The sequence below is a fragment of the Rousettus aegyptiacus genome, unplaced genomic scaffold (assembly GCF_014176215.1).
Source record: "Rousettus aegyptiacus isolate mRouAeg1 unplaced genomic scaffold, mRouAeg1.p scaffold_m13_p_1, whole genome shotgun sequence".
Classification (NCBI taxonomy): domain Eukaryota; kingdom Metazoa; phylum Chordata; class Mammalia; order Chiroptera; family Pteropodidae; genus Rousettus; species Rousettus aegyptiacus.
Window position 1 is genome coordinate 70,570,506 of NW_023416284.1, and position 22,288 is coordinate 70,592,793.

At 36.5% G+C, this 22,288-nt stretch overlaps 1 long non-coding RNA gene across 1 annotated transcript; it reads left to right on the plus strand.

The window, feature by feature from the left end:
* Window positions 1-3,203: 3,203 nt before the first annotated feature.
* Window positions 3,204-16,135, plus strand: LOC118603008. The gene is made up of 3 exons (XR_004951099.1): window positions 3,204-3,392; window positions 13,825-13,870; window positions 15,857-16,135. It is a non-coding gene; the product is annotated as an uncharacterized LOC118603008 (long non-coding RNA).
* Window positions 16,136-22,288: the final 6,153 nt, after the last annotated feature.

Genomic DNA, 22,288 nt, shown 5'->3' on the forward strand with positions numbered 1-22,288 from the left:
TAAGAAATAAACTTTTATTGCGTTAAACCACTGAAATTTTGAAATTTGTTAGTTTTAGCTGCTACCATCCCTTAAATAATATAGACAATTCTCCCTGTAATCTCCAGAAATTCCTCCAAAGTCTCTCAAAATAAACATGCAACTTAAGTAAAATGATGTACTTGCTAAATGAAGGTAACTTTCAGACAACTACCCTTGACTCTCAAATCCCTCCTGTACAGAAATTATGGAATAGCTTCCAAGTCCGTCACCTCTCACATGGTCCTGGTAAGCGGTGCACAGTGAAGAAAGTATCAAATGTGAAGGTGTCATATACATGGATTACTTTGTGATTAGGGCCGCCAACTCAACGCTTTTATTTTTCTAGAAAGCAAAGAAACGAAATGCCTCAACAATGAGCAATACCTTAGGAACGTTTAACCAACTTAAGGCCTAAGAAAGTCAAGATACTTTGTCTAAGGCAACAGGTTATATGTTAAAATGAGAATTCATGAATATTTTATTTGTTTGCTTACTTGCTTCTTCCATTTTTGCATAGACTATTGAAGCAATGAAAAATCTTCATGTCAGGCTAATAGTGTGGTTGAAACATGAAATTCACAAAAGTAACAAAAGCAATGATTTGTGCTCCAAACTTAAAGGGTAACCATGTGAGCCCAGACTGGCAGAATCAAAAGTCAAAACCACTGTAAGTCATCTGGAAGTTTCCAAATATTCAGATATTTGACTCGAAGTAAACAACATTTTTGGATGAATCATTGATTTTTTTTTTAACTTTTGGGAAAATTCTTTTGGTATATAACATTAGTTGAGATAATGTATTCACATACACATTATGATTGTATAACAACGTAGTACCTACCACTATATAACAACCTTTAGAAATAGCTTTGATAGGAGGGTTATTCAAAATATACCTTACTTTTTTTTTTATTGTTTAAGAGCTTCTGTCCATACATTTATAAAATATCTCTCCAGAGATATGACAGTGGAGTAATTTTGCTGAAATATTTTCTATTACATTTTTAGCATTTCCTAGTGTATTTTGAGCAAGCACATGGGAATTGTGGACTGGTATTAATGTGTGATATTGACCCCAAAGAGCTTAATTTTCAAAGTGGAATTTAAGGAGTATGATGGACATAAAGTAGTGAAGGGGAAAGAGACAGTTCTGACTGCAGTGGGATGAGAACAGAGAGAAATCACTAGAGGAGATCTACATTTACAGAATCTTGCATTTAGCTGAGAGTTTAATCTACCTTGAGAATGCAGCATCCAACTACTGTGCTTTTTGTGCCACTTTCAGCAGAATTTTTAGTTCATAATTTTTCTCTGGCCTGGATTGTAAGATATTTATGCTCGACTGTGTTCATTGTTTTTTTGTGAACTTATAAAAAAATGCTTCTTTATTAGTCTATAAAAGCTATGTTTGGAGACAGCCTAGAATAAAAATTAATGCAACTTATCACTCTATAGCATGGAACAAGTGCCTGTTTTGGTCTCTTGTTTAAGCACCGCAGATGCGTTGAAACCTAATAAAAATTTTTCCCTGGCCCATCAACCCTACCCAGGGAGCAAGAAGCTGAAATCTGTCAATTGCCCACAACCAAATGGGAAGTATTTTGAGAGCTGCATAGTTAAAACTCTGAGAACCAGTATGTTATGACCGGAGGCATAAAGTCTGGGCTTTGTGAAGAAGCATGTATGTATCATTTAATAAACACTCTTCCTCCTCCATTACCTTGCCTCTTTTTTTTTTTTTAATTTGTTCTAATTTGTTCTTTTGATTGTGATATGTCTCACTTTGGCTTTGAAATCCATCTTATTGAACAAAATAAAACAAAAAAGAGGCTGCAGCCTCTCTGGTCCTTAAATAATTAAGAGCAGTGAGACAAGATTTGCTAGTTTAAGTCACGTTCAAAAGCTGTGTCCCATGCCCTTTAGGGCATTTAAAGTGTGATAGAAAATGCATCAAATGGTCCAGTTTGACAAAATCATAGCAATGACAACAATCATTAAATCTCAGTAATAATAATTATTATTACTATGTTATAAAAAACAAAAACAGAACTCACGGCCCTGCAGATGTGATTGTTTCCCAGGAGATAGCTCGCACCTCTCTATTTACTTCTGAATGGTGTCCAGGGATGCAGAGCAGCTTGTCAGCTCTTGCAGTGTGAGCCAAGTCACTTGCACAGAGAAAGCTGAAGGATGAGAGGGAGAGAGCAAACTACAATCTTTTTTTCCCAAGCTTTCCTATCTGGTCTACTCATGAGAGAGATAGGCCAACAGCATCCAACAGGTTGATGCTTTCTCCATTATCCCCACCTTCCTTTGTCTCCAGCCCCTGATCTGAGTGAAGAATCTTAATGTGAACATTGTGCCCTTATTTTCATCAAAAGCAGCCCTGGATGGTGGAGGGGTGTGTACAGGAGGAACAGATAAAGAAACACTACTCCAATATTTTTTCTTTCAAATGCTTTTCAGACATATTTTCAAGGACATAAGATCCTTGAATGAATATTTTTATTCCTAGACCCTATTCTTTTTCAGTTGGCTCTCCAAATCCTTATTTGAGCTGTGAAAAATCAAAAGCCATATCTGGTTAATCTTTAGGAAAAGTATGCTGGTCCTCCCAAATGTGATAAGAGACCAGTTAAAATGATCTGGGTGTTAAACAACCATGGTAGAAGAATTTTAGCTAAAAAGACACTATTTATACCCCCAAAGTGAGTGTGTCATGTCCAGCTTCCAAATCCATCATCTCCGAACTACTGCTCTGTGCCCCGTCCCCGAATACATGCCTGGGTTTCCCAAGACGCAAACTGATTGGTTGTGTAATGAAGATTTTATGAGAGACTCATTTTTTCCCTCTTTTCCTACGGGCCCAAAATCAGCAAGCCAAAAAGCATTTTATCCTAATATAGAAAAGAATTATACAACAGATGCTTCTTCACAGAAGGCTGCGTGCTGGAGAGAGGGGAAAAAAAAATGGCGCAGCCCTCCCTCGTGCAAGAGTCAGGGCTGAATCATCATGGGAGTGTTTGTGGCAAAATCACATTTTTCTTTTAGATAGTGGAGCTGTTATCACTGGGCTATGGACAGCTAGTCCAGAGTGACTTTGGTGAGATCTACTCTTTTTCACCACATAAAGAGTGTGTCTTTGGCTCCAAGAGAAAAAAACATTCAAGAATATTATCGTGGGAGGAGAGCAGATAGAAGGAGACCCTGGAAAAAAGTTGGCCTGGATCAAGTAGTGAGGAGAGCCAACAAAGTAATGAAGGGGATTTGTTTTCTTTTCGAACTAAGGGTGGAGATTGGGTCATAGCTCCATAATCGTGTGAAAACAAAAGGTCACCCCAACAAATGATTTTCCCAGAAGTCCCCATGAGGTAAGTTACAAAATCAATTCTATTTCTCGTAACCGAAGACCACCATCAGGGGCAGGGATCATTTCTTTGTCTTGATGAGTGAAAGAACTATTTTATCTATATTACTTCATTACCCAGAGGCTTATTCAAGTCAGGAAAGAAAGGAGAAAATGAGAGTTAGAAAGGAAACTCCTTTAATATTGGATTTTTCCATTTCTAATGCTTTAAGTCTTCAACCATACCTGGCAAAAGCAATAGATGTCTGTTATCTCATTTAATCAATTCTTCCACTTGGCTTTTTATCTTTCTAAAAAGTTATATTGTCTCCTGAAATCCCTTCCTGTATCTAGCTCCCCATCGACTCTCAGGAAAAATCCATCTTCTTCAGCCTGAACATCTATAAAATATGAATATTCCCTGACTCCTCTAGTCCTACCTACCACAAGTGCTGTAAACATTTCTCTGATCCAAATTGACTTTCTTCTCACTATTCCTAGAAGATGCCACCTTCATTTCTATGTTTTTAATACCTTGATTATCTTGTTCTCATCAAGATAATGATGATTTCGGGCCCGTAGGAAAAGAGGGAAAAAAGAATCTTTCTATCCAGGTGTCCGTTCTCTAAGCCTTTCTTTCAAGACCAACTTCAGTGCTCTTCCAGTTATAGCTCATGTGTCTCTGAATTTCTATAGTAGCCAATGTTTATACTTTTGCAATTTTAGTAATTCATTCAGGCTTGTTTGGATTTTTACAGAATGTCTTCCCCATGGAGAATGAAAGCTTTTCTGTGACATGGACTGTGTCATGGATATTTTTATATTCCACATAATATTTCACAATTTATACAAATATTCAAAATATTTTCCCCAAATTCTATCAGTATGTGGCCTTTAAATCTTATTGCCAACCTTTGGGAATGGGAAAATAAGTCCAAATGAGGCAAACTATCAGAAGTTCTTTATAGTCTTTATCAAATACTATTATGACTCCTCCTCTCCTCACTCAGTTAAGAGATCATAGAAACCTTTGACTTAGGCTGGACACCAAATAATTTCAAACCAAACACTTTCATTTTAAATATGAGTACTAATGTTTAGAGTAGGGACTGAGAAATCACATCTCCAGATTCACAGCTTAGTAATTTCTTCCTTATTTGTCATATTGCCTCTCATCCTAGCCTTCTCATGGTTTCTGACACAATAAATATTGTTAATTCAATTTCAGAAAAAAAGGTAAAGAAGTAAAGCAGTTGGGAGTGAAATTGAAATTTAGGATATTCCTGAACAAGTCCTCAGCTTTTTAGTTACATTTTCAATGCTTCTGAGTTTAGTACATGCTTATCAATTATGATTGTGTTTGTTTTCACTTTAATCCTGTTTCATTCTTTTTGACATTCTAGAAGTTGACTTGGATCTAATTAGCCACTTGCTTATGTCACTAATTATGCTCTATTGTAAATAATGGGTTGCATTCTTTTCTCCATGTTGTTAGGTGGCTATATTATTGTTCTGCACTCAATTTGAGATGGAACAAAAGTCACAATGCTAGACCTACTGAAGAAACTACCCAAAGGCAGTTCCTCTGTAAATGGTGATGAAATATTTAAAGGTAGACAAAGCTCATAATGTAAGAAGAGTAAACATTTGATGCACTTCAGAAATATTCTAAGGTCACCACTTTTATGCTTTGGACTGCCAAGAGACATTTATGAATGGAATAAAATAAAAGAATCAGTATGATTTTAATGAAAGAATTCTAAGCAAGAGTCAAAAGTCCTGGAATCCAGCTCTTTATCAGGGCATCGGTCATTAATTTCTGTAAGTCACAGTTTCTCCATCATATGAGAATTACACCTGCTGTATATGACTCATATATGTGCTTTATTGTTAAAAATATATACAAAAGTGTGTGGAAATTTTATTTATATACTGAATTTTTTGTGGGCTTAAAAAAAATAAGATTCTTCCCTGAGCTGAAGTTTATTCTGCTGATTGTGTTATACAGATTTTTCATGAGTGTTAGCCAGGAATAAAATAACAGTAAGATTTCTATTATTATGACAGATGAAATCATCTATATAATGCACAACTTTTTATTCTTTATGCCTCAATGTTGTCGTCCCTCAATGTCTCTCCACTCCCTCCATTCCATCACCTCATTCTGATCACTGTCAATCAGGGTACCACTTTTTCCTTGTCCTTAATGCCATAACTGACAGGAACTACTTAGGAGAGACACAGCACCTCACAACACACAAACTATATATAAATGTGACAGTTCCTATTAGAGGTGGATGCACACAAGATAATTATAGTACAGCAGACAGATAACTAGCAGTTTGGCTCATTTACACTGAAGGAGTTGTGCACTGTGGGGTAGTTACATGCCCATTTATCGCACCTTCATTGTAGCCAGGATGAATCTGATTGAGTTCACTTAATCCTGTGCTTTGAGTTTTGTTGAGAATGCCCACACATAGTCTCATGGTAAGGGAAATTCTCAGAACTGAGCAAAAATCTCTCACTTTCTACACTATAATCACCTTTAGGCTCACTATAGGACAAATTTAATTAGTGTTTCTACTGAGCAACATTTTTTTTTCATTGTACAAAGGTAATCTTGTTAATATAATAGTTACTTATAATCTATGTATAATCTAATAGTTGCTTATAACTCAATTTCTACTTTCAGTTAAGGTAGTTTATAGGAGACCAAACTTTTCAGTGATAAGATATAGAAAAACTGGATCATATGAAACTAATAATTATAAAATTTAAATTTAAGAATAATGCATATCATTTATAATAGCTCAGAAATTATCAAATACCTAGGAAAGATATTCAAGATCTCTGCATTGGAAATTAAAAATATTGTTGAAAGAAATTGTAAAATATTTAAATAAGTAAAGCATATTTCATGTTCTTTGTTTGACGATTCAATATTTTCAAAGTTTCACATTTCTCCAAACTGATCTATGAAGATACCATCATTAATACTAAAACCCCAGCAAGTTTTGTTGTCATTGTTATTGTTATCGTTGTTGCTTGCTGTTAGTGTATTGTTGCAGTGATGAGGAGGAGAAGATGGTCAAGCGTATTCATCAAATATATGTAAATGAAAGGTTATCTTGAGGAAAAACAAAGTGGGAGAACTTACACTACCAGATACCAAGACTTATTCTAATGCTTTATAATTAAGACAGTATGCTGATGGCTTAATGATAGATAAATAGACCAACAGAACAGAATAGAGAATTCAGAAGTAGACCCACAAATACATAGTCTCCTGAAATATAGCAAAGGTGTCACTGCAATGCAGTGAAAGAAAGGATTGTATTTTAAATAAATGATGTTGGGTGAAATGTATATTTATAGAGGAAAAATCAATCTAATTTATAATTCAAGGTGGCATATAGGTACAGATGAAAAAGGTAAGGCTCCATAAAAGGTAATAGAATATTATTATTAAATTTGAGTAGGAAATGATGTCTTAAAAAGGACTTAAAATATTTACCCCAAAGACTTGAAAATCCATATCAGAAAAGATATTTGCACACTGATGTTCATAGCAGCATTCTTCACAGTGGCCAGGACATGGAAGTAACCAAAGTGTCCTACAGTAGATGATTGGATAAAGAAGCTGTGGTACATATATACAATGAAATATTACTCAGCCATAAGAAGAGATGAAATACTGCCATTTGTGAAAACATGAATGGACCTAGAGATAATCATGCTAAGAGAAATAAACCATACAGAAAAAGTTGAAAATCACATGATATCACTTATATGTGGGATATAAACCTAAAAGCAACAAACAAACATGACAAGCAAACAGAGACTTATGAACATGGACTCTAGACTAGTGGTTACCAGAGGATAGGAGAGGGGGTAGTGGGGAGGTAGATGGGGTAAAGAGGGTCAAATATGTTGTGACAGAAAGAAACCTAACTATGGGAGGTGAATGCACAGTGTAAATATAGATATGCCTTACTGTTAAAGTATACAGTTAAAACTTACTGGATTTTGTTAACCAATGTCACCATAAAAAATAAATAAATTTAAAATTAAAAAAGGGACCCAAAAAGCAGTAATCATAAGGAAATTTGGACAAATTTAAATTGGACAAAATTAAAATTTATGTTCATTAAAAGACACCATTAGGAGAGTGATAAGGCAAGCTACAGAGAGGGAGAAGATATTGGTCAGGAATGCATACACACACACACACATACACACACATATATATACACATAACATATATACTATATATGTATATATATCGCATATACACACACCTAAAGAACTTCTGCATATCAATAGTGAAAAGATGCCTCAGTAGAAAAATGAGCCTAGGCTTTTAGCAAACACTTTCCAAATAACACATCCAAAATAGCCTATCAACTTATGAAAAGCGTCTGCCTTCATTAGTTGTTATGGAAATTCTAATGAAAACCAAAATGTGAAATCCTTACGCACCCTATCAAAATGGCTAAAATAACAAAGATTGACAATACTAAGATATTGTGAAGATATAACGCAACTGAAAGTCTCATACATTTCTAATGATGTGTAAATTGGTGTAGCTGCTTTGAGATATAATTTGTCAGTATTTACTAATGTGTACACTATGCATAATTTATGACTGCAAAGTATATGATCAATAGAAATGTCTTGTGTATGTATCAAAACAATGTTGATCGTAGCATTCTTTGTAAGAGCCCAAATATTAATGGGCATTTGATATATCGTAGATACCTACAATAGGATATTACAAAGCAATGAGAATGAATAAGCTACTGTCACATGAAACAACATGAATGAGTCTCTACAAACATAGTGAAAGAAGCCAGACACAAAGAATACACAGTGTATAATTCTGTCTCTATCAATTTTAAATAATTGCTAAACAAACTATAGTGATAGAAGTCATGAGAGTGATGACTTTTGGGGAGATTCTAAGTATGGGTAAAGCATGAGGGGCTTATTGGGGACTGGTTAATGTTTTATTCCTGATCTAGATGATTAGAGGAGCATGTTCACTTTACAAATTCATCCAACTGAGCAGTTAAGATTTTTGTATTTTCTGTATGTATATTATACTTTACTAAAAGTTTTCCTAAAATCAATTCCGATCTCTTATTCCCTTTGCTTCTACTATTCACTCTAAATCATTTAATTCATCTCTAAAATTGCTGTGCTAGATCTGTGTGGTACATAGAACTTTGCTTGAAATAATTAAGAAATTCAATTTCAAAGGTTTCATGATGTTGTCTTTTAAAAATCAACACACATACAATCAAGCTGCCAAGGACCCGGTTTGTCTACCAGAGATAGGGAGATTCAGACGAAGCAGAGAATTTTAATATGGTCATGCATTATCTATAACCTGTAGGATGAATAAAGATAAGAATTAGAATGGACTTAACTGAAAATAGCCTTGTGATAAAAACAAGTCACTTTATTTCAATGACACTCACTTCCACTGTGATTTTTATTTTATGCTTATTTAATTTCTAGGTCCAAACCAGAAAGGCTTAATTTTTTTCTTTCTGTTCTTTTTATTCCTTTTTTTTTCCTTATTTTGATTTTTCTTGTTGGCAAGGTCATTGTAACCTATGGAAATGTAATTCCCCTTTTAGTTGCTTTGCACAATGTCACTGAAGACATAGTTGAAAGGAAAGCAGGTATGAAGCCAACAATATTTGTAGTATGAACTACTTGTTCTGAACTCGAAATTCAAAACATTGTTTGAAGTGACTCTGATGTTATTTTGATGTTATTTTGATTTACTATCCTTAGAAGCAGCCCTTTTTCAGTTAGCTCAGACTTGCAAGCCAGTCACATAAATTAAATAAAACAGAGTCTCATGGGAGGATTAATGAGGGAGAGAGAGAAGATGCAGGTATCATCCTGCAGGCAAGCAATGTGTAAGTTTTTACATAAAAATTTTAACGTTTGGTCATTGCCAGTTTTAAAGTTCTTGTCCTTAATTTCCAAATGATACTCTGCTTAGTCAATTTAAATACTATGCAAAGTCTAATTCCTTCAGGTGCTTCATCTACAAGAATAATTCAATTGTTTCTGTATTTCTTTTGTCTTGTTGCTCACACTTTATACCTGGTCATCAAAATATAAAGACAGGGGCACCTTGAAGCTATATCCTAAAAGGACTAGAAATAAAGTCATTTGGGGCATTTTTAAATGTTATCTTGAAATTTCTAGGTAAAGAATTATAAAAGGAATGGGAATGAGAGATAAGAGGGAGAACAATCGTACTTATGCTAATCCTAAGGAAATAGAATGATGACCTTGTTGCAACTAGGTGATGAGGGGTGAATAATGGGTTGTCCCTGGTCATTTAACTTAAGGATTTGCTCTACTACAGTTTAATAGGTGCCTTTAAAAAACTTCAATTCCCTAAAGATGGAGCTAGATATTAATGAAGCCATGTTACACTTACTATGATTAGTCAAATTGCTCATTGTAAATAGTAAAATTCTAGGTGAATTGGAATCACACTCCTAAAATTTAGCAAGTAATGAACTGGAGTTGTCTGAAAAGGACAGAAATGATATTTATTTAGAAAAAGAACAGTCCTGTTCATAAATGTTAATTTAATTTCTAAGAATTTTTTGTGGCTAAAATTGCATTTTTTAAATGCAAACAGCCTCCATAGAAAACTCACACCAACAACTTAACCTTGCTTACTGACAAGGCAGTTTCCACCACCTCGTAAGAGACAACAGCTGATTTTTCTCTTTTGTTTGCTTCTTAGAAGTTCACTTTTTCTGAAATAGTCTTATATTTGGCATTATAGCACATTTTTTTCTATCCACAGTCTTATCAAACAAACTCAGCATGCTAAGTTGCTCCAACATAAATCACTGTATGGCCTAAGATTAATATAATGTCCCCCCCACCCCAACAGTGTTTGATCACTTGGCACAGTGATAATGATGGCATGGAAAAGGCACAAGTATGTTAAGCTATTGACATTAAATGCACTCTCGGTCCAAGTTGGATGGTTATATTAAGCCTCGGACCACAGGCAGAAATATGTGGTGTACTTTTCTCAATGAAACATAGAGAAACTAATATGCTGGACTTGTGAATAATGTCTCCTTGTAGCCCATGTGTCAATATTGTAAAGTTATTAGAAGGCAGATTTTTCCACTGCTAGTATTTCGGGATGTGGACATGGGCTTGAGTATCTTTACCTGAGTATTAAACACATGAATGGAGATTCATTGTATGCCATTCAGTGAAGTAAAGACTTAGAGAATAATGCACGCCATTACATCTTGTATCTGCCATGCAAAATTTTAATCGAGTATATGACTTTATATTTGTGAATCCGTATTTACCAATAATTGGTGCTATTAACAAACAAGAAAACTTAAAAGTATCTTTCATCTATGTTTACAAATCAGTCTTTGCTAACCTAAGATTTTACTGAGGTGTTAAACAAAAGAAGTTATTCCACTGTGTGAAAAATGAAGAGTCTCTGGCCCTAGGGAGCGAATTCTGCACTTGATTAGTATGCATGGAAGCCATATTATATACACTTTAATACTCACATTTGCATTTCATAATCTGCACATTAGTAAATAGTTTTCAAACAAAATAAAGTTCGGTTAAATTTTTAATAATCTGTGTTTGCAAAAGGCAAAGTTACGAGTATATGAGCTGGTTCATCAGAGTAGGAAAGCAAAGGATTATATCGATTCAGAAAACCAGAAGATTCAAAGATGGAAAAGAAAGTTATTGTTTATGTCACATGTTACAGGTTAAGAGACTGAAACTCAAAGAAGTTCAATTACTTGTCAAAACCAAGAATAAAAAAGAGCTCTCTTAATTTCCAGTCTGGTTCATGCATCACTACATCATTTTTCCTTTAGAATATGTGATTAAATTTCCACATCAATAATTTAACACACCTTAATCATATATTATGACATTTTTTTCTTAGTGAATTTTAGGAAAATACATTTATCTAAGAAACACTATTTCACTGCAGTTGTCCTGAACTCTGAAAGCAAGTCTGAAGACTTGCAACTCAAATTCAGAATGTGTTACAATCCCCTGGTGACCATTTTGCTATGGGGCTTTAAAAATTCAGGCAGTCAATAATGAGTCCAGAAATAAACTCGGTAACTGGAAGATGGTATATGGAAGCCCTATGTAAATGTGAGGTTCTAGGGCCTCTGCCAAGTGTGTGGTCTGTAATGTTTAGCTCTATAAATTTTAGCATTATGAGATCCAGGGTAGGGAGGACGTCTGAAACCCTCTTGAATTTTAAATATATCTGAGTTGTAGAGAATCCTTTAAAAGTTTCTGACAATTTCTTAAAGCATGTTATTCACATTGCCACATGATATGGGTAGAGGTCCTTTTGGCTGTCCTACATCGAGAACCAGAAAGCTGAAAAAAGTCCATGACTCTTAATTAAAAATATGAATGTGATATATTTTACTCACGATACTAGGTAGTCATCTAACCCGATGGTTTGTAGCCATATATTTATTCACTCTAAGGACTGTATCTCATGATTTCCGCATAAACTAGACAAAAGAAGCGGAAATGTTCAAAGATGGTGCTTGGCTCAATTAACTATTCCTAGTGCCTGTGTGGAAAGGAGGACCATTAAAATGAAACAAGAAGAGAAGAAGGTCAGTGTAAGACAGGTGTGGATGGGCCAAGCTGATACATTACTCATACATCCATTCACCCAGATGGTATTTATGAAGTAAATACTATTTTCTTATGAGCAGCTAATAGCAGAAATAGGGAGACAAATAAATAGATAATTATTTATAGATGAGTATCTTGTTGGACCTTTCCAGGAAACAGGTTGAAAATGCTGAGCTTGGAGGTGAAATAAAAACTTACAAATCTGTTTGTATGGGAGAAGGTAAAAAAGGAATGTAACAGTTCTTAACAAATGGCACAGAATCCCTTTTAAGGTGGGAATTGTGTTTGCTAGAAAATATAACTTAAGTGCTTGGTGGAGAAAGTGAGATCTTTGTTATTGGCTGGCTCCAAGAATAGAGTTTCTTTGTTTGTTGGGTAAAAGGTAGTGTATGTGTGGTTCAGTGGAGGGACGGGCAGAATGGGGAAGATAGAGATTCTGGAGCACTTCTAAAAGTGTGGCTTGTAGAATTCAAGAGGTCCCAGATCCCCTTGCAGGGAGTCTGGAAAGTTTAAACTATTTACAAAGTAATAGACTTTGTAATAACATTTAGAAGATATAATAACATTTAGATGTTACTCATTTTCACTCATTGCATTGACATTTACACTATTGGTATAAAAGCAGTGGTGGGTCAAGCTGCTGCCGTTAAGCATGAATCCAGGAGTAGCAGCAAGCATTTTCTAAAGCTAATCTCATTTAAGAATGTCTTTGATGAAGCATTAAGTATCGTTAATTTATTAAATCTTGAGTACACATCTCCCTTTCTGAGCATAGATCTGAGAATGTGTAGATTTTCTTCATAAACTAAACCAAGACTATTACAATAGATAGAATGCAGAAACAGATACAATAATCGGTTATCTTCTATTATACTAGACATTAAAAACTTTTCCAAAAATATAGAATAATGCCACACTTCATATGCTGTATAGCTGCTGTGTTGCCCAATACAGAAGCCATCATCACATGTGAATATTTGAATTTAAATTAATTTAAATAAAAATAAACTAAATACCTGTTTTCCAAATATTTACTTGGAGTGCTCAAGGGTCACCATGTGGCTAGAGGCTACCTATTAGCACAAAACATTTCCGTTATCACAGAAAGTTCTCTTAGGAAGCACTGTTCTAGAGTATACATGTAAAGATGACTTTTTGATCTATGTGTTCCTATACTAAAAGCAAATTTTTAAGGGAAAATAATGAATCATATTTCCATTGGAATGTATGAAAATGAGCATTATTTCCATAAAGCTCGTCTCTGTTATCTTCATCTTCACTTCTTTTGGCCGCTTGGAATCTCAGATTCCTATTGTTAGGGTCACTTCAGATTAAAGATTAGAGGACACCTTCTTGTACTCCACAGCCCACAGAGTGTTCACCTCAGGGTGTCCGTAAGCAATAGAGCCATCTTAGGTCAGGAATCCCTGGACTCAGCTGCCCTGCTGACAGTGGAGTTCTTATGCAGATGGGAGGGGGGGAAAAAAGCAAGAACGCATTTCTTTCCAGCATGAATTCAAATTACTCCTTCAACTGCAACTACTTGATGGCAACACTTGCTCCCAAATACACAGTTACCTCTTCTATGGCCAAAGTCTGCAATATTTTTAACACACGTTTCTGATAATTAGGCTCTACCCTGGAGTTTTGCAAGCTTGTTATAAACTGGGAAGAGAGACTGCCTGTTAGCAGATGCCAATGCTTTACTTTCCCAATATTTTCTCTTCCTGTGATAACAACCATCATCATTCTCTTTTTAGGAGACAGAAACCCATGCACAGAAATTTGTGTGCTGTTATTCGCAAGGTAACGATATTTGAGTGTTTACTCTCACGCTGGTGTTAATTAGTTCACAGCATATTTAAGTCTGGGAACAACGCAAGGCAGCTAACATCTCCGAAGGACATCTTTTACACAGCTACATTATGTTCTGACAAAACCCGGGCAGCATTGCCAAGACACCAATGGTGCCTGGTAAACTCAGTTTTGGCGAAGAGTGCAGAGGGATTTTTCTCAACTGGCAACCTGGCAAATCCAGGTTTACAAATATGCCACCCTTGGTTAATTAGTGACAGTGCTGGCTTTTAATTTAATTTGAAGCAACATGAGAGAGAGGAGGAAAAAAAAAACAGATAAACAAGCCCACTAGTCTCACTGCTGGAGAAATGAAGTTACACAAGCATGAATGATCCAGTCTCGCAAAGAGCTTGATGGATGTGGTTGCTTCTGAAACACGAGAACATCTGGCTACACTGCACAGCTGAGGGGGAAAAAAAAGAAGGGTCCAAATTCATGGACACATTTCTGTCAGAGACATCCGGCAAACAGATGGCACTGGTTCCAAATAAAGTCCCATAGATGTGCTGAGAGGTTTTTGAAAACTCGTGTGTTCATAAATGCATTCTTTTTTATCCCTTTATTTCCATCTCAGTAACTTGTCATCAGCTCTTTCTCTACTTGCTATCTTCGGAGCAACGATATTTCTGAGGAGAGAGGCCTGAAGAGGGTCTATACTATATTCTTGACCAAGTCTGGCCTGATGTGACATGGAAGAACAGTACACCATGATGTGGATTCTCTGTCTAGACTTCGATCTATTGTTAGGAGTATGAAAGCACTCTGCTTAAATGATAGGCTAACATATTATAATATGCAGTGTTTACTGAACACTTGTATGCCAGACAATGGACTAAATGCTTGTCCGATCGCATTAATCATCATTGCTGTCTATGGTAGTGGCTACTATTATGATCACAATTTTAAAGATGAGGAAGTTTAGGTACCTCCGGAACTCGTGCAATTAGTTGTTCAAGTAGTTAGTGGAAAACTTAAAATTCATATTCAGGTCTTCCTTGTGAAAGAATTGGTTTATGATCACTTTTCTGCACTGCTTATGAGTATTTAGGGAAACGATGCACTTTTTATTTGAGATGGGAAAGTCTTAGCTAATCAGAAGATGAGATGTAGCATCAGAGCAGTGAGTTTCTCTAGTCTCTTGAACAGAGAATAATATATTCTTTGGCAAATACATCTTAGACTCGGAAAGTGAAGAGGGATTTTTGTTTCTTGCTGTGATCTACTTCTTGTTCAGAAGGTTTTTTAGGCATAAAGAGGGGAAGCAGAGTTGAGTAGCTGAGACTTGTCAGAAGGGACAATATATGAGAAATTAAAAGCATACATATAGAAGGCTTAAAAATACCTTGAACTCGATGATGTGTAAAGATATCACACAATCCTATAGTACTTAAAATCAGATGAGATGCCGGCAACTGGTATTGCTTTTATTAAGCATGGTTCTAATGATCTAATTCTTTCATCAACCAAAGTTGGGGAGGAAGACCTTTTTCAGAAAAAAAAAAATCTTAAAAAGGCAAGAATAGTGATAATATTATTGTATTGTTTCAAAAATTGTTCAACATAGATTTGTGGCCTAAACTGATAGTAGACTCTATATAATGCAAATGGATATTTTGCATGTTTTCTGACATCTGAAGCAGTGCAAAAATCCAGAGTAATTCGGTTTAATTTTTAGATGTTGGTAGCTATACTGGTCCACTAGAATGGAAGCAGGAAGAGAATTAAAAGACTCAGATTTCGAGTCATAGAACTTAATTTCAGAACTATAAGAAAAAAGGCTTTATCCTTTCAAGATTCATATCATTATACATGTAACAATACATATGAATATAGTAAAATGCCTTATAAATTTATATGGTGTGAACTCAGAATGCTGGTAAAGTAGTTTGTTGAGACTGTTTATAATTATTATTTCTATTTCTGTTTTCACTTCAGATTGGGTCCAGGAACTATAGCTGATTACCATGAAGCCTACAATGAGATTGACATTGGGATAAACCCACTTAGGAACAGATTATTAAGGGCATGTCTTACTGCACCTAACACCAGGGAAATGTCGATCTCAGTGGAGTCCGGCACTAGGAAAGGAGAATTCCCCTTGGAACCAGAGAGATTCATTAACTGTAAAGAAACATAGATTCAAATAAACCCCAGTCTGTGGAAGAGCTCTAGATGGGGGATGATTTCAATAAAAATGATAATAATTACTGTTAACATTTATGGTGTGTTTCAGTATGTTCCAGTAAAGTGGTCAACCCTTTCTGAACATCAACTCATTACGGTAAACTTATTCAGTAGGTTCTTTAACTATTCTCCTTTATCATTTGGGGAAACCAAGGCCCAAGAGACTAAAATTTGCCCAAGAGCAAAGCTTGCCAAAACTAAGCCAGAAAATAATGGAATCTAGATTTAAATTCCAGTTCAATCTCAGAAGCTAAGCAGGTTTGGGCCTGGTTAGTACTTGGATGGGAGACCACCTAGAAAGACCAGGTGCTGTAGGTGTTAAAAAAAAAAAAAAGACAATTCATTAGAATGTGATAGCCACCAAATGTCGCTATTTTCTGCTGACTGTATGAGAGACCTAGGAGCAGAGTGAACATTTAATTTAACATCCACTCTGGGACATATAACCTTACTACTTAAGAAGAGAGTTGCTATGAGATATAAACCTGCCTGAGAGATGAAATGACAGATCTGGATCAACTTGGATGTTAACAGATGTCAACTCATCCTAGATTTTAGTAGGACATTTTCAAAAGAGAGTCTACCACTCCCAGATAGAAGCTTCCTTTCATCTGCTCGTGATGAATACCTGCTTATTTATAACATCTGTTTGCCTTTGCCTAGTTTTTAACACCTTTCTCTTAGTGTCAACTGGCGCTGTCACTATTTTTTTTTTTATAATCAATAACTTTTTTTTTTTAAAATTTATTGCCTTTCTGGCTTAGGTTGTCATTAAAATGAGTTGTTTTGTGTAAAGATGCTAAGGCAGATTTGCACAATCTTTGCACCAAGATGACCATTTTCAAATGGTTTGGTTTGGTTTTTAAAGTTTTAGGCTCTAAAGAAAATGTGCTCATTGCACTTGACTTAAAATGTTAGTTAACCCAGGACACAGGACTTTGGGGGAAATATCAAATAAGCAATATCAGTTTTAGCTGTTCTCTTTTCACATATTGCCTGCCCTGAGGTAATATACACATAATAGTAGTCGTCTGTCATTTAAGCAGGGCTCTAATAGCGTGAACCTCCTATCACGGCTGACACTGTGGACCTCTTCCCTTTTCTTACTAAAACTTTGGTTTTAATGACTTTCTGGCATTTTCTTCCCTCATTCTTTACCTGCTCCTCCTCTCTCTTTTCTATCTTCTTTTCCGCCCCTTCTCAATGTTCTCCCTGCCTCCTGGGTCTCACTATTGGCTTGCTTTTCCTCATTTTCTCTATACGTTGTGTCACTTGATAGTCTCACCTGGTTTCATGGATGCAATAAATATTTCCATGTAGTGCAAAACTTCCAAATCTATATTTTAAGCTCCGGCACTTTTTCCAAAACTCTAAACCTCTTATCTATGTAAAACTCCCTATCAAGATGTCCTAGCCTCTGAGATTCCATGCATCCAAAGCTGATCTCAACAGCTCTCCAAAGCACACACATTTCCTGTGCTCTCTACCCCAAACATGTCTCCTTCTTTGAGGTTTTTTTTTTTTTTTTTTTTCCTGCAAATGACACAGGTTATCTAGGCTCATAGTCTTTGTATTTGTTTTCTTTTCTCTGTCCAAAATAAACTCAGTTGACAAATTCTCTCAGGTCTATTGATTCAATACATTTCAGATTTATCCATTTCTCAAATTTCCTTAACTAAACTTGTTTAGACACTTACTATTTCTCACCTGAAATATGCTGACTGGTCTCCCCTACTCTTAATTTCTCTCTTACTTACATCCATTCTGTGTAGCAGCAAGATTAAACTTCCTAAAGAACAGTTTTTATCAAATCACTTTTTTGTTCAAGTTTCAGTCCAAACAGCATAATTTATTCTATGCTGTTCAAATTTCTTAGCCTGGCATCCAAGAGCCAATATTGACGTGACCCTGCATAATTATTCAGATCTCACTTGGCATGACGTTTCTTCTGGGAGTTTTTCTCTGAGCCTACAACTGGGTCATGTAGCCCTGCTCTGAGCTTTCACAGCATCTGTCCCCACATCATACCCTGAATCACACTTATTTTAAAGATTCAGTTATTTATCATCCCTTAGGCTTTATGACATCCACAAGCACAGAGAGAATGGAAAACTCATTTACACTTATATTCCAAGTCCCGGCCCATGAGAGGAATTTAATAAATGTTTGTCAAACTAACAAATAAGTGAATCTACTTATTAAACAAATAAATAGATTTACTCACTCTAGTGCTCTGTGCTTCTCCACAAAGTGACTCATTGTTCCCAGTTCAGGCACTTTTCTATCTTGATGTGGTCCTTAGCTGGTCCTACCCACCAGTCTCCATGTAACTAAATTCAGCTGACTTTGACAAGCATAACTCGAAATACGCTCTCCACCAGAAAGGGAAAACTTAATAAATCAGTATTTATTGTTTACAGTGATTAAATGAATTGGCTGTATCAACAAATAACGACATTCTATCTCAAACCATCCAATCTATATTTCTCAGAACTCTTTTGTAAATTTTTGTCCAGATTTTTAATTTGAGAAATAATGAGACTCCCTCCCTCAGTGATTTTAAGACTTGCATTTAACTCTTCAGTAAGAATTAATTTGTTTGTGTCTGCATGTACATGAATGTGTGTGTAAATTGCATTAAGTTGTAAACTATACGAAAAAAGTTCAAAGATCACAGATGTACTATTGGATTCTGATAAAATGAGTATATACATGTAACCAGTACCCACAGTAAATTGCCAGTTAAACTTAAGTCTTCTAATACTCCTTTCCAGTCACAAGATAAGGGAGTGTAGCCATTATCTTGACTTCTGTATTATAGCTTACTGTCTCTTGTTTTTAAACTTTATATACATGGAATAATAAAATACATACTCTCATGTCTATCCAAGCTTTCATATGGATTCACATGTCCCTTCACATTAGTGTTTTGCGTTTCTACAAATAAATTCCTAGAAGTGGAATTACTGGGTCTTTCTTTGTCTTTTGTTATAGCCTTTGTTTTAAAGTCTGTTCGTCTTGTATAAGTATTGCTATCCCAGCTTTTTATTGTTTCCATTTTCATGCAACATCTTTTTTCATCCCTTTTAGTCTGTGTGTGTCTTTCGATCTGAAATGAGTCCTTTCTAGGCAGTGCATATAAGGGTCTTGTTTTTTTGTCCTTTCGGTCACATTTTCTTTTGATTGGACCATTTAATCCACTTACATTTAAAGTAATTGTTGATAGATATGTAGTAGTTATTCCCATTTTATTATTTATATTTTTTATATATTTATTTTTTTCTTCTTAAAGAAGTCTCTCTAACATTTCTTAGACTACTGGTTCGGTATTGAGGAATTACCTTTAGCTTTCTCTTGTCTAGGAAGCTCCTTATCTGTCTTTTGATTCTAAATGATGGCTTCGCTGGGTAGACTAATCTTGGTTGTAGGTCTTTGCTTTTTATCGCTTTGAATATTTTATGCCAATTCCCTCTGGCCTGCAAATTTTCTGTTGAAAAATCAGCTGACCGTTTTATGGAAGCTCCTTTGTAGGTAACTAATTGCTTTTCTTCTGCTGTTTTTAAGATTCTCTCTTTTTCTTTAATCTTTGGTATTTTAATTATAACTTGTCTTACTGTGGGCCTCTTTGGGTTCATCTTGTTTGGGACTCTCCTTGCTTCTTGAACTTGTATGTCTATTTCCTTCACCAAATTAGAGAAGTTTTCAGTCTTTATTTCTTGAAATAGGTTTTCAATTACTTGCTGTCTCTCTTTTCTTTCTGGTAGCCCTATGATACAAATGGTGGTATGTTTGATGTTGTCCCAGAGACCCCTTAAACTGTCCTCAATTTTTGGATTCTTTTTTCTCGTTGCTGTTCTGATTGCGTGTTTTCTGCTACCTTATCTTCTAAATATCTGATTAAATACCCCGCTTCATCTCATCTCTTGTTAATTTCTCCTAAAGTATTCTTTATTTCAGTTATTGTATTCTTCATTTATGGCTGGTCCTTTTTTATGTTTTCTATCCCCACTTTTATGTTTTCTATCTCTTTGTTAAAGTTCTCACAGAGTTCATCTCCCTAAGTTCATCCTTATAACCAACGTTTTGAACTCAGCATTTGGTATATTGATTGTCTCCATTTTGTTTAGTTCTTTTTCTGGAGCATTGTTCTGTTCTTTCATTTGGGACATGTGTCCTTCCCTTCCTATTTTGGCTGCCTATTTGTCTTTGTTCCCATGTACTAGGTGGGGCTGCTATGCCTCTCAGTCTTAGCAGAGTTGGCCTTATGTAGTAAGTGTGCTGTGAGGACCAGTGGCACAGTCTTTTCTGGTTATCTGAGCCAGGTGCTCCAGATACGTCCCTTGCTTGGGTTGTGTGTGTCCTCCTGTTGTAGTTGAGCCTTGTTTGCTGTTTGCTTATCAGTGGGAGGGATTAAAACTCGGGCTGATTGGTTGTAATAACTGGCATGACCAGTGGAGGAGTTGTTTTGCAGGGAGTGACTCTATAGAGCAAGATTCACTTTAGCAAGCAAGGTTCTTGCGCCTACTCTGCCTGCCCTTTGGCTGTGTCAACTTCAGATGTGAGCCTGGATGCTCCACTGGACACTCAGACTGAAGCTGGCTACCCGGTATGCTGGCCAGGGCCTTCTGGGAGGGGCACTGCCACAGGCCAAGTTTATCTGTAGCTTGTGCCCTGTCTGAGACCACCTGGATGAGCCACCAAGCAATCCACAAATGGCCACAACCCACGCTGGACTTGGAAGCACCTCAAGGAGACAAGCTGCAAATCGAAGCCAGTTGCCTCTAGTGCCAGGTTTGAGGCTGCTTAGCAAGAGGTACAGGGCATGCTGAGGCCAGATCCTGCTTGTTTAGGTTTTGTGAACCTTTGAGAGTTTTAGGAAAGTCAGCAGCCTGAACCAAGACAGGTCGTTTGTATGGACAAGTCCCTGGAAGCTTCTTGGGTGGGTTCACAAGTTAGGAGGAGTGGAGTCTCAGGGAATCACTAGGGCAGGGCAACAAGTACTAGCTAAATTGCTAAAGATTAAGATATGGTGGCTGCCTGGGTATAGAAGCTGGGTGGAAGAGAGCTCAGCGAAGGAACAATGCCCTCTGCCAGCACTTCTGTCTGGGAGAAAGCTGCCCATCCAGTGCTCACCCTGAAGCCAGACAATTCAGTTCTTACCCACTATGCTCCTGGTGCCTTTCGAGCTGCTGCTCCAATGCTGGAGCCCAGAGTAAGTAAATCCATCACCAAGTAAGTTTGTGTTCTTTAAAAGCAGCACCTTAGACTCTTTCAGCCCTTTGTCTCAGCCACAATCTCTGCTGGTTTTCACAGCCAGAAGATGTGGAGACTTCTCTTCCTGGCACTGGAACCTTGGGCTGGGTAGTTTGGTTGGGGCCACGACTCTTCGCTCTTCCAGAGAGACCTCTGCAGTAGAGATATTTCTCATAATTCTCAACAGCCACACACAGTAGTGAAATGAGCTCATTTTGTATCTTCACTCTCCCGCCCCCACTACTGGTCTCAAAGTGGCCTCTTCTGTGTGTCCCTAGTTACAGGACTTTTGTTCAACTAGCTCCAGATGACTCCCAATGATGGCTTTTCTGTAATTTAGATGTAATTTTAGTGTGGTTTTGAAAGGAGGAGAGCACAGCATTTACCTATTCCTCCAACATGACTGGAACTCCCTGACATCTCTTATCTACCACTTCAGTTCACCCATTGCTTCAAAGACCACTTCCATGTTGGCTTAGTCTAGATTTGCACAGGTAAAACAGACAAAGTCCTACTTGGGCTGCAGCTCTCACACTTTCCATCCCAGGACCTCTCTGATGCCAGGTAGGAAATACCTCACGAGAATCTACTTAGTGCTCAGACATGTGCAAGCCAGAAGTACAAAGGAGTTCATCCATATGGGTATCAGTTGCCAATGGTTAAAGGCTTTACTCTTTTGTACTTGGATGGACACTTTGAGACTCATTTCATAATGCCTATGTGAAGGTCTAGTGAGATGAAATTCTAGTCATCTTCTCTGGTAGTCAACTTGATAATGTTTCCTTATATTAGCTTTTCCTTCTTTCCTTTCTCATTCCCTCTACCCTATACACTTGTTCTTTACCATCACATTCTCCAATAAACTACCTAAACAACTTCACGTCAGATGTTGCTTGGCTCTGCTTTCAGGTGAACCTAGACTAAGACACA